The sequence below is a fragment of the Oncorhynchus gorbuscha genome, linkage group LG14 (genome assembly GCF_021184085.1).
Source record: "Oncorhynchus gorbuscha isolate QuinsamMale2020 ecotype Even-year linkage group LG14, OgorEven_v1.0, whole genome shotgun sequence".
Taxonomy (NCBI): Eukaryota; Metazoa; Chordata; class Actinopteri; order Salmoniformes; family Salmonidae; genus Oncorhynchus; species Oncorhynchus gorbuscha.
Genome location: NC_060186.1, coordinates 61,983,068 through 61,995,627, shown reverse-complemented (window position 1 = coordinate 61,995,627; position 12,560 = coordinate 61,983,068).

Here is a 12,560-nt window from a genome sequence, read left to right as displayed (position 1 = left end):
GGCATGTTGTGTAAATCAAATGATACAAACCCCCAAATAATCCATTTTCATTCCAGGTTGTAAGGCAATAAAATAGGAAAAATGCCAAGGGGGGTGAATACTTTCACAAGCCACTGTACATCCTTGGGTAGCACTTGAAACCCCTAAGAACTTATCAAATCAAATCAAATGTATTTATATAGCCCTTTGTACATCAGCTGATATCTCAAAGTGCTGTACAGAAACCCAGCCTAAAACCCCAAACAGCAAGCTATGCAGGTGTAGAAGCACGGTGGCTAGGAAAAACTCCCTAGAAAGGCCAAAACATAGGAAGAAACCTAGAGAGGAACCAGGCTATGTGGGGTGGCCAGTCCTCTTCTGGCTGTGCCGGGTGGAGATTATAACAAAACATGGCCAATATGTTCAAATGCTCATAAATGACCAGCATGGTCCATTAATAATAAGGCAGAACAGTTGAAACTGGAGCAGCAGCACGGCCAGGTGGACTGGGGACAGCAAGGAGTCATCATATCAGGTAGTCCTGAGGCATGGTCCTAGGGCTCAGGTCCTCCGAGAGAGAGAAAGAAAGAGAGAAAGAGAGAATTAGAGAGTGCACACTTAAATTCACACAGGACACCGAATAGGACAGGAGAAGTACTCAAGATATAACAAACTGACCCTAGCTCCCCGACACATTAACTACTGCAGCATAGATACTGGAGGCTGAGACAGGAGGGGTCAGGAGACACTGTGGCCCCATCCGAGGACACCCCCGGACGGGGCCAAACAGGAAGGATATAACCCCACCCACTTTGCCAGAGCACAGCCCCTACAGCACTAGAGGGATATCTTCAACCACCAACTTACCATCCTGAGACAAGGCTGAGTATAGCCCACAAAGGTCTCCGCCACGGCACAACCCAAGGGGGGGGCGCCAACCCAGACAGGATGATCACATCAGTGACTCAACCCACTCAGGTGACGCACCCCTCCCAGGGACGGTATGAGATAGCCCCAGTAAGCCAGTGACTCAGCCCCTGTAATAGGGTTAGAGGCAGAGAATCCCAGTGGAAAGAGGGGAACCGGCCAGGCAGAGACAGCAAGGGCGGTTCGTTGCTCCAGAGCCTTTCCGTCCACCTTCCCACCCCTGGGCCAGACTACACTCAATCATATGACCCACTGAAGAGATGTCTTCAGTAAAGACTTAAAGGTTGAGACCGAGTTTGCGTCTCTGACATGGGTAGGCAGACCGTTCCATAAAAATGGAGCTCTATAGGAGAAAGCCCTGCCTCCAGCTGTTTGTTTAGAAATTCTAGGGACAATTAGGAGGCCTGCGTCTTGTGACCGTAGCGTACGTGTAGGTATGTACGGCAGGACCAAATCAGAGAGATAGGTAGGAGCAAGCCCATGTAATGCTTTGTAGGTTAGCAGTAAAACCTTGAAATCAGCCCTTGCATTGACAGGAAGCCAGTGTAGGGAGGCTAGCACTGGAGTAATATGATCCAATTTTTTGGTTCTAGTCAGGATTCTAGCAGCCGTATTTAGCACTAACTGAAGTTTATTTAGTGCTTTATCCGGGTAGCCGGAAAGTAGAGCATTGCAGTAGTCTGACCTAGAAGTGACAAAAGCATGGATTAATTTTTCTGCATCATTTTTGGACAGAAAGTTTCTGATTTGTGCAATGTTACGTAGATGGAAAAAAGCTGTCCTTGAAATGGTCTTGATATGTTCTTCAAAAGAGAGATCAGTGTCCAGAGTAACGCCAAGGTCCTTCACAGTTTTATTTGAGACGACTGTACAACCATTAAGATTAATTGTCCGATTGAACAGAATATCTCTTTGTTTCTTGGGACCTAGAACAAGCATCTCTGTTTTGTCCGAGTTTAAAAGTAGAAAGTTTGCAGCCATCCACTTTCTTAGGTCTGAAACACATGCTTCTAGCGAGGGTAATTTTGGGGCTTCACCATGTTTCATTGAAATGTACAGCTGTGTGTCATCCGCATAGCAGTGAAAGTTAACATTATGTTTTCAAATGACATCCCCAAGAGGTCAAATATATAGTGAAAACAATAGTGGTCCTAAAACGGAACCTTGAGGAACACCGAAATGTACAGTTGATTTGTAAGAGGACAAACCATTCACAGAGACAAACTGATATCTTTCCGACAGATAAGATCTAAACCAGGCCAGAACTTGTCCATGTAGACCAATTTGGGTTTTCAATCTCTCCAAAAGAATGTGGTGATCGATGGTATCAAAAGCAGCACTAAGGTCTAGGAGCACGAGGACAGATGCAGAGCCTCGGTCTGATGCCATTAAAAGGTCATTTACCACCTTCACAAATGCAGTCTCAGTGCTATGATGGGGTCTAAAACCAGACTGAAGCATTTCATATACATTGTTTGTCTTCAGGAAGGCAGTGAGTTGCTGCGCAACAGCCTTTTCTAAAATGGGTCAAGGTTTGGCTTTTTCAAGAGAGGCTTTATTACTGCCACTTTTAGTGAGTTTGGTACACATCCGGTGGATAGAGAGCCATTTATTATGTTCAACATAGGAGGGCCAAGCACAGGAAGCAGCTCTTTCAGTAGTTTAGTTGGAATAGGGTCCAGTATGCAGCTTGAAGGTTTAGAGGTCATGATTATTTTCATCATTGTGTCAAGAGATATAGTACTAAAACACTTGAGCGTCTCTCTTGATCCTAGGTCCTGGCAGAGTTGTGCAGACTCAGGACAACTGAGCTTTGAAGGAATATGCAGATTTAAAGAGGAGTCCGTAATTTGCTTTCTAATAATCATGATCTTTTCCTCAAAGAAGTTCATGAATTTATCACTGCTAAAGTGAAAGCCATCCTCTCTTGGGGAATGCTGCTTTTTAGTTAGCTTTGCGACAGTATCAAAAAGGAATTTCGGATTGTTCTTATTTTTCTCAATTAAGTTAGAAAATAGGATGATCGAGCAGCAGTAAGGGCTCTTCGGTACTGCACGGTACTGTCTTTCCAAGCTAGTCGGAAGACTTTCAGTTGGATGTGGCGCCATTTCCGTTCCAATTTTCTGGAACCTTGCTTCAGAACTCGGGTATTTTCTGTGTACCAGGGAGCTAGTTTCTTATGAGAAATGTTTTTAGTTTTTAGGGGTGCAACTGCATCTAGGGTATTGCGCAAGGTTAAATGGAGTTCCTCAGTTAGGTGGTTAACTGATTTTAGGCTTACACTTAATGAGGCCCACTATAAAGTATACCTGAATACTGGTATGTAACACTGTGGTCAAGCCGGGTCAAGTTTTTCTGTTTTATGTGAATCTTTCTCTCCCTCCCCTCATAGCTTGCCATGCTGTCTGGTTACAATGTGGTTCTACTTTGGGGCCAAAGGTTTCTGAGAAGGCCACATTCCCACATGCTCTCAGTATTTGTTACCGCTGCCAAAATCTTGAAAAGTAGAGGTTTGATGAATGTTCATCAATCAGCGTGTATGTGTTTGCATGTTAGTGCGTGCGTGTGCGTGCGTGCGTGCATGCGTATATGTGACTGCGATGTAGGGGTTCTGGGTTATGGACTTATCTTGCCATATTTGTGTATGCGTCCATGTCTGTGCATGTGTGTGTATCTGTGTGTCTGTGTGTTTGTGTGTGTGTTGTGGTGAAACCACAAGCTGAAGAATGTGGGAAGGAAAATAAAACAATTAAAGCACTGTAAGGGGAGTGTAGAGCTGGCAGCAGACTCTGTCAGGTGCAACGGTCAAGACGGGTACCCAACAATGGAGCACTCTGGAGAAGAGATCAATGTCATATGTATCATTTACCATGAACAAGACCTAATATTTCACTTGACGGGCAAGTTGAACACATTAGGGCATTCCTATTGGTCAAGAGTCACCGGACTGTCACCATGATACAATCCACTCAAAAGACTGCATTGTAGTATATACTATTTGATACTCATAGCCGGGTTGGAAATTAAGCTAGCCCGTTAGTCCAAGGCTAACACTTTTTAGACTGCTCTAGTAGAAAATGTGCCAAACTAGCCCAAAGGGCCAGTGAAATTTGAGCTTTTCACACATTGCATGGCACAGATTTCGGACCCAAATGTTACCCAGTCTAGTAGAAATCGCGACCTACTAGCCTGGCTTACCGGTGCCTGAAATCCTGAAGTTCCATCCCTGCTCATACCACATGCTCATAATGCCATACTCTATTTGTATCATACTGTTACCAGTATGACAACAAATCACACATTTTCCATGTTAAGACCTGGAAATTAGCTGGCAATTTTAAGTCAAGTACATCACTTCAAAATGTCAGTGTTCTCCAACTGGATCAAAAGTCAGTCCACTCTCCTAACCAGAAGAGCAGATCATTCTCAATTTGACTTCTTCCTTGTACTGCTGATTCCTAAATACCATTGCTGCTCCACCGAAACAGAGGAGGAAATAACCTGGCATCAAATGAAAGCCGGCCAACTCTCCCTCCATGGACATCTCTCCCTCTGCGATACATACACTTGTACTCCCCCACCACAGCGTTTGAATAGGGATCACGCCCATTTACGAGAAACAGCAGCATCACAGGGAGAAGGATCTAACAATTTGAAGTATCCAGGGTGGAACGCTGTTTTGTTGTTTATCTTTAACTCTCAATTACCTGTTAGTTACCTGTTAGTTACTGTTAGTTACCTGTTAGTGACCTATTATTAAAATGTTAGTTACCCATTAGTTACCTGTTAGTTACCCATTAGTTACCTATTATTTACCTGTTGGTTACCAGTTAGTTATTTGTTAGTTACCTGTGAGTTACCCATTAGTTACCTGTTAGTTCTGTTAGTTACCAGTTAGTTACCTGTCAGTTACCTATTAGTTACCATTAGTTACCTGTTAGTAACCTATTAGTTACCCATTAGTTACCTGTTAGTAACCTATTAGTTACCCGTAGGTTACCTGTAAGTTACCCATTAGTTACCTATAAGTTACATGTTAGTTATGTTAGTTACCCATTAGTTACCCATGAGTTACCTGCTAGTTACCCATTAGTTACCAGAGTAGAGTACTGAGTTGTGATTTCTGAGTCACACTTTATTTTAAAACGAGAATGAAAGTAAAGTTTTACTGAGATTGCAGTGTCCCCATTGTGTCTGTCTGCACAATGGCTACAAAGAGGCCAAGGACTGCTCTGCAGAAGATATTCAAACCCTGGAAGCACTTTTCAAACTGATACTTTTAACACAGTCATTCCACAGACACTCCACATTTACAGACTGCATTCACTGGGGAGAAATCAAATACATACAGACACTGAACACCACCATTACTTTACTGGAGAACCCTCATAGTCCCTCAGGTGATTTTCAGGTGTGTGTCTGGAGGTCAGACTCATACCCCACACACTACCCCCCCCCCCCCAACCACAACCCCCACCCCACCCCACCCTCTCCAAACACCAACCCCCGACCACAACTACACTCCCAAGAATCGTAGCACAAGGATGCCATCTTGAACTCAACATCCTGAGCGTCAACAGTGTACCCACAGCACCAGATGAAGCCCCATAAATCACAGGCCCTGAGCAGCTGGGAGAGCCCATAAAGCAGGCAGCAGAATTGAGGGGGGGAGGCAGCTAGGCAAACCCCTTGTCTATGCCAATGACTGTATATATGAATCGTCAAAGCCAACGATCATGTGACACCATTCATTCCTTTGTGAAGACTCAACTCGGGATGACATAACATGAGCCGTTTGAGCTACTCCAGGATGTGATGTTGCAGGCTAGCTCAGTGCTGCCCCCTCTCGTTGAGTAACTCAAGCTGAAGGCCGACCGGGGTACTGCGGGCTGCCATTTGCAACTCAATTTTCCGTATAACTTCTTATGTGTTAAATGTTTTAATAATCAGTTCAAGAACATACATCTGGTATATTAGGAGCAACTATTTGTACCACGAAACATTGTCTTTGAAACCATTTTTCTAGACACTATAATGGCAGATCCTGTTTTCTGCAAACAATGCCTGCAGTACGACGGTCGGCCTTGAACTTCCTCAAGGAAATTGAAAGGGAAAGGGGGAAACCTATTCAGTTGTACTGAATGCTTTCAACTGAAAAGTTTATTCCGCGTTTAATCTAACCCCTCTGAATCAGCGAGGTATCGGGGGGCTGCCATAATCGACATCCCCGTCTTCGGCGCCTGGGGAACAGTGGGTTAACTGCCTTGCTCAGGGGCAGAATGACAGATTTTTACCTTGTCAGCTCGCCCAGAGAGGGCTTGGGTCCAAACGAGTCATTGCCCATAACTCTCCCATTTTTTGTGGCAGTGCTTTGTCCATTTTTATGTTCTCATTATCTCTGGAGTAAATCACGCTAGGGAAAAGGCTTGTTTAATGGTGGCTGTTACTACTGTTGTTGCTAGCTGGCTGTCTGGCCTTAAGTCTCCACAGAGAGTAAAACCAGATGTCAGGGTGGGTCGTGTGAGTGAGAGAGAGAGAAAGAGAGAGAGAGAGAGTCAGTCAGAACATAGTGGAGAGAAGTGTGGACCACCACACTCTGTCTACTCTGTCCACACGTAAGTACTTCTGGGAGGTTTGACCCGGTTTGTTTTCACCTGGTTTGATCTGGCACTCAGAGAGTTTGGTTCAGTGTTTGTTCTTGAGCTCTAGCCTCTATTTTGCCTACGGCTGATTTTCCGAGAGCGCTGTAATATCAGGGTGTAGTTAAGATACTATAGTATTAGTGGGAAATTAATCCTTATGACAGTGTGAGTGTCTACTACACTTTAACATCACTGTGTGAATGCTTATGACAGTGTGATTGTCTATTACACTTTAACATCACTGTGTGAATGCTTATGACAGTGTGAGTGTCTATTACACTTTAACATCACTGTGTGAATGCTTATGACAGTGTGAGTGTCTACTACACTTTAACATCACTGTGTGAATGCTTATGACAGTGTGAGTGTCTATTACACTTTAACATCACTGTGTGAATGCTTATGACAGTGTGAGTGTCTACTACACTTTAACATCACTGTGTGAATACTTATGACATTTTGATGTAATAAACCCCTTTAACCCTTTGACCGTCGTCATGGTCTGTGGGGTGGTTGCCCCGACCGTGTTTCTCCTAAGCCCCCTGTGAGTGAATCTATTTTCTGAGGCACCTCTGACACTCTTCTGGACCATAACAATGAAGCCTTTCTCCTCTCCACCTCACGCTTGGTTGGCCTTTCTGAATAAGGCCCGGGGCAAGATCATCCATAATCCAGAACCCCTACATCGCAGTAACACACAGACATGCGCACGCCCACGCACACTCATATGCATACAGACACAGACTTAAATGGTCACACAAACTCACACACACTCGTAGTGACAACTTTTCTTATACATGAAAACATAGAGCACACACAATCCAAACTAATTTACCTAGCTGAAAACTGAAAACATTGCCCCCTTGTGGCGATCTGAGGAAATAGCAATCAGTGCTATTCAGTTGTGAGTTCAGTCCTACATGTTTTACCTGGATTGACTGTACATGCATATATTAACTTCATAATAACCTGTGTTGGAAAGAACAACAGAAAACGGACCCTCACCAGAGTCAACAATGATGTTCAATAGACCAGTCCAACATGGGTGCATGACATCACTGAGCATAGCTCTGTCCTAAACACAGATTGATGCAGATGTTTCTGAGCATAGCTCTGTCCTAAACACAGATTGATGCAGATGTTTCTGAGCATAGCTCCGTCCTAAACACAGATTGATGCAGATGAGCATAGCTCCGTCCTAAACACAGATTGATGCAGATGAGCATAGCTCCGTCCTAAACACAGATTGATGCAGATGAGCATAGTTCCGTCCTAAACACAGATTGATGCAGATGAGCATAGCTCCGTCCTAAACACAGATTGATGCAGATGTTTCTGAGCATAGCTCTGTCCTAAACACAGATTGATGCAGATGTTTCTGAGCATAGCTCCGTCCTAAACACAGATTGATGCAGATGTTTCTGAGCATAGCTCTGTCCTAAACACAGATTGATGCAGATGTTTCTGAGCATAGCTCCGTCCTAAACACAGATTGATGCAGATGTTTCTGAGCATAGCTCTGTCCTAAACACAGATTGATGCAGATGTTTCTGAGCATAGCTCCGTCCTAAACACAGATTGATGCAGATGTTTCTGAGCATAGCTCTGTCCTAAACACAGATTGATGCAGATGTTTCTGAGCATAGCTCTGTCCTAAACACAGATTGATGCAGATGTTTCTGAGCATAGCTCTGTCCTAAACACAGATTGATGCAGATGTTTCTGAGCATAGCTCCGTCCTAAACACAGATTGATGCAGATGTTTCTGAGCATAGCTCTGTCCTAAACACAGATTGATGCAGATGAGCATAGCTCCGTCCTAAACACAGATTGATGCAGATGAGCATAGCTCCGTCCTAAACACAGATTGATGCAGATGTTTCGGAGCATAGCTCTGTCCTAAACACAGATTGATGCAGATGTTTCTGAGCATAGCTCTGTCCTAAACACAGATTGATGCAGATGTTTCGGAGCATAGCTCTGTCCTAAACACAGATTGATGCAGATGTTTCTGAGCATAGCTCCGTCCTAAACACAGATTGATGCAGATGTTTCGGCTGAGTGCCTCTTAATTGGATCTGCTGGAGCCTAAAACACCATGTGTGACAGTGTGTACACTGGTGCTCCATAGTAACATGTGTAAAGCAGAACCATGGCAAGGAAAGATACATTGTTACAACATGCCTCTGAAAATGAAGGGTAATTAGGCTTGACAAAGAGTTTGTTTCACTGTGTCTGTGTGTGTACACAGAGAGAGTGATTGCAGATTGTGAATGGGGGCTGCCTGCACGTATGCTTGAGTGTCTGTGTTTGTGTGGATTGGCGGTAGTTCTATATTTTTGACCTGACATTACTTCAAAGTACTACTAGGCGGGTGTGTGTGTGTGCCTGTGTGTGTGTAGCTGCCATGGTGTAGTGGGCTAAATAAAGAGTGGGAAGAAACAGTAGCCATTTTGTCTGTGGAATGCCTGAACAACACAGTCATGTTTGGACAGGAATCCCTTTGCTGCCCGGCAACAGCACAGGCATCAATCTAAACATGAATCTGTATCCATCTATTCATTCATCCATCTGTACACTGAGTGAACAAAACATTATAAACACCTGTGCTTTCCATATCCACAGACTGACCAGGTGAATCCAGGTGAAAGCAATGGTCCCTTATTGATGTCACTTGTTAAATCCACTTCAATCTGTGTAGATGAAGGGGAGGCCACAGGTTAAAAATAAATAAATAAAGCTTTAAAACAATTGCGACATGGATTGTGTATGTGTACCATTCAGAGGGTAAATTGGCAAGACAAAAAAGTGCCTTTGAATGGGGTATCATAATAGGTACCAGGTGGACTGGTATGAATGTGTAAAGAACTGTAATGTTGCTGTTTGTTTTTTTACACTCAACAGTTTCCCGTGTGTATCAAGAATGGTCCACCACCCAAAGGACATCCAGCCAACTTGACACAACAGTAGGAAGCATTGGAGTCAACATGGGCCAGCATCTCGTTGGAACACTTTCAACACCTTGGGGTGCCACTTAATATTTGTTTTGTACACTCAGTGTATCTAAATAGCTATCCAATGATTACACTCCAATAGGTCTGTATGAGCCTTACCTAAGCAACATGGAATGATGAGTTATTTAATCTGAAGTGGTCCTCCAGCAGCATAGCACCCTGCATCAGCTGGCTTGTCTCTGAAGCTAAGCAGGGTTGGTCCTGGTCGGTTACACTGCTGGCTTGTCTCTGAAACTAAGCAGGGTTGGTCCTGTTGGGTTACACTGCTGGCTTGTCTCTGAAACTAAGCAGGGTTGGTCCTGTTGGGTTACACTGCTGGCTTGTCTCTGAAACTAAGCAGGGTTGGTCCTGGTCGGTTACACTGCTGGCTTGTCTCTGAAACTAAGCAGGGTTGGTCCTGGTCGGTTACACTGCTGGCTTGTCTCTGAAACTAAGCAGGGTTGGTCCTGGTCGGTTACACTGCTGGCTTGTCTCTGAAACTAAGCAGGGTTGGTCCTGGTCGGTTACACTGCTGGATTGTCTCTGAAACTAAGCAGGGTTGGTCCTGGTCGGTTACACTGCTGGCTTGTCTCTGAAACTAAGCAGGGTTGGTCCTGTTTGGTCACACTGCTGGCTTGTCTCTGAAACTAAGTAGGGTTGGTCCTGTTTGGTCACACTGCTGGCTGGCCTCTGAAACTAAGCAGGGTTGGTCCTGTTTGGTCACACTGCTGGCTGGCCTCTGAAACTAAGCAGGGTTGGTCCTGGTCGGTCCCAAGATGGAAGACCAGATGCTGCTGGAAGTGGTGTTGGAGAGCCAGTAGGAGGCACTCTATCCTCTGGTCTAAAATATATATATGTATATCCTAATAACCTAACCGTGATTGGGGACATCACCCTGTGTAGTATGCTGTCTTTTGGATGGGATGTTAAAGAGCTGTCCTGACTCTCTGTGGTTACTGAAGATCCCATGGCACTTATTGGAAGACTAGAGGTGTATACCCCGGTGTCCTGGCTACATTTCCAATTTGATTATCATGGCCACCTAACCATCCCCATCTTCCAATTGGCTCATTCATTCCCCTTCCTCTCCCCTGTAACTATTTCCCAGGTTGTTGCTGTAAATGAGAATGTGTTCTCAGTCAACTTACCTGGTAAAATAAAGGTCAAATAACTAAAAATAAAAGATGACATGATGGAGATAGAAAGAGAGGCGTGGAAAAAGTAGGTATGATGGAAAGGGGGAGTAGTTTGCTAACAAAGTGACTGATTTGTGAGTATGTACCTGTCTTAGCTGTCTGATCTTCTCGGTCATCTGACCCTGTCTCCTCCTACACAGAGCATTTGATTGGCCCGACCGCAGCGTAATCCAACACATTTCCCCTTGTTTGGCTCCAAACAACCGACAGACAGTAAGGAAGAGGTGGTAATGGCTTGATTTTCACGGTCTCTCTCTAATGTAATTTCTCTGCTCTGACGCTTCTGTGAGGATTAATAATATCACATAATATCATCACTCAGCTCCGAGCCTGACTCCTACAGACTGTTATCATACCTGAACATGACCTAGTTATCTGAATCTTAACTCATGTGCAGTGTTTGTTAACGTCAAGCAGAGGACACAGATCCATTTCTGCCTGTGCTTGATATAGAACCTGAGAGACGGAGGAGGTGTGTCTGTGTGTCTGTGTGTGGACGTGTGGACGTGTGTCTGTGTGTGGACGTGTGTCTGTGTGTCTGTGTGTGGACGTGTGGACGTGTGTCTGTGTGTGGACGTGTGTGCGTGTGTCTGTGTGTCTGTGTGTGGACGTGTGTGCGTGTGTCTGTGTGTGGACGTGTGTGCGTGTGTCTGTGCATGCGTGCATTTGAGGGTCACTTATACCCAACACATTTCATAAACCAACTACCTCTTCGTAGCCTTAGGAATGAGGGAGTGCCTTTTAGAGCCTTTTCAGTTGAAGGAGGGAGCAAAAAAAAAGTTGTGGATTTGCCAGGGTTAGTCTTATAGTGCCCCCCAGTGGGTGAAGGAAAACACAAAGATTATCATCTAGAAATGTGCTCATCTTAATCTCTCTGTCTGAATCAATGAAACCAAGAGAGGGCAGCAGCATACCTTCTGATACACTACATGACCAAAAGTATGTGGACACCTGCTCATCGAACATCTCATTGCAAAGTCATGTGCATTAATATGGAGTTGGTCCTCTATTTTCTGTGTTAACAGCCTCTACTCTTTTGGGAAGGCTTTCCAGTAGATGTTGCAACCAGTGGGGAGAGCTATAGGAGAACTGGCTCATTGTAATGGCTGGAATAGAATGAATGGATTGGTATCAAACACATCAAACATATGGAAACCAAATATTTCTGTTGCTCTGTTGCATTCATTCCATTCCAGCCATTAGAATGAGCCCTTCCTCTTATAGCTCCTCCCACCAGTCTCCACTGGTTGGAACATTGCTGCGGGGACTGGCTTCCATTCAGTCATAAGAGCATTAGTGAGGTCGGGCACTGATGTTGGGCGATGAGGCCAATTCATCCCAAAGGTGTTTGATGGGGTTGAGGTCAGGGTTCTGTGCAGGCCAGTCAAGTTCTTCCACACCGATCTCGACAAAACTTTTCTATATGGACCTTGCTTTATGCACAGGGGCATTGTCATGCTGAAACAGGAAAGGACCTTCTCCAAACTGTTGCCACAAAGTTGGAAGCACAGAATTGTCTAGAATGTCATTGTATGCTGTAGCGTTAAGTTTTCCCTTCACTGGAACTAAGGGGCCTTGCCCGAACCATGAAAAACAGCCCCAGACCAATATTCCTCTTCCACCAAACATTACACTTTACGCTATGCATTCGGGCAGGTAGAGTTTTCCTGGCATCCGCCAAACCCACATTGGTCCTTCAAACTGCCAGATGGTGAAGCGTGATTCATCACTCCAGAGAACGCGTTTCCACTGCTCCAGAGTCCAATGCTGGCAAGCTTTACACCACTCGAGAACGAACGCTTGGTGATCTTAGGCTTGTGTAT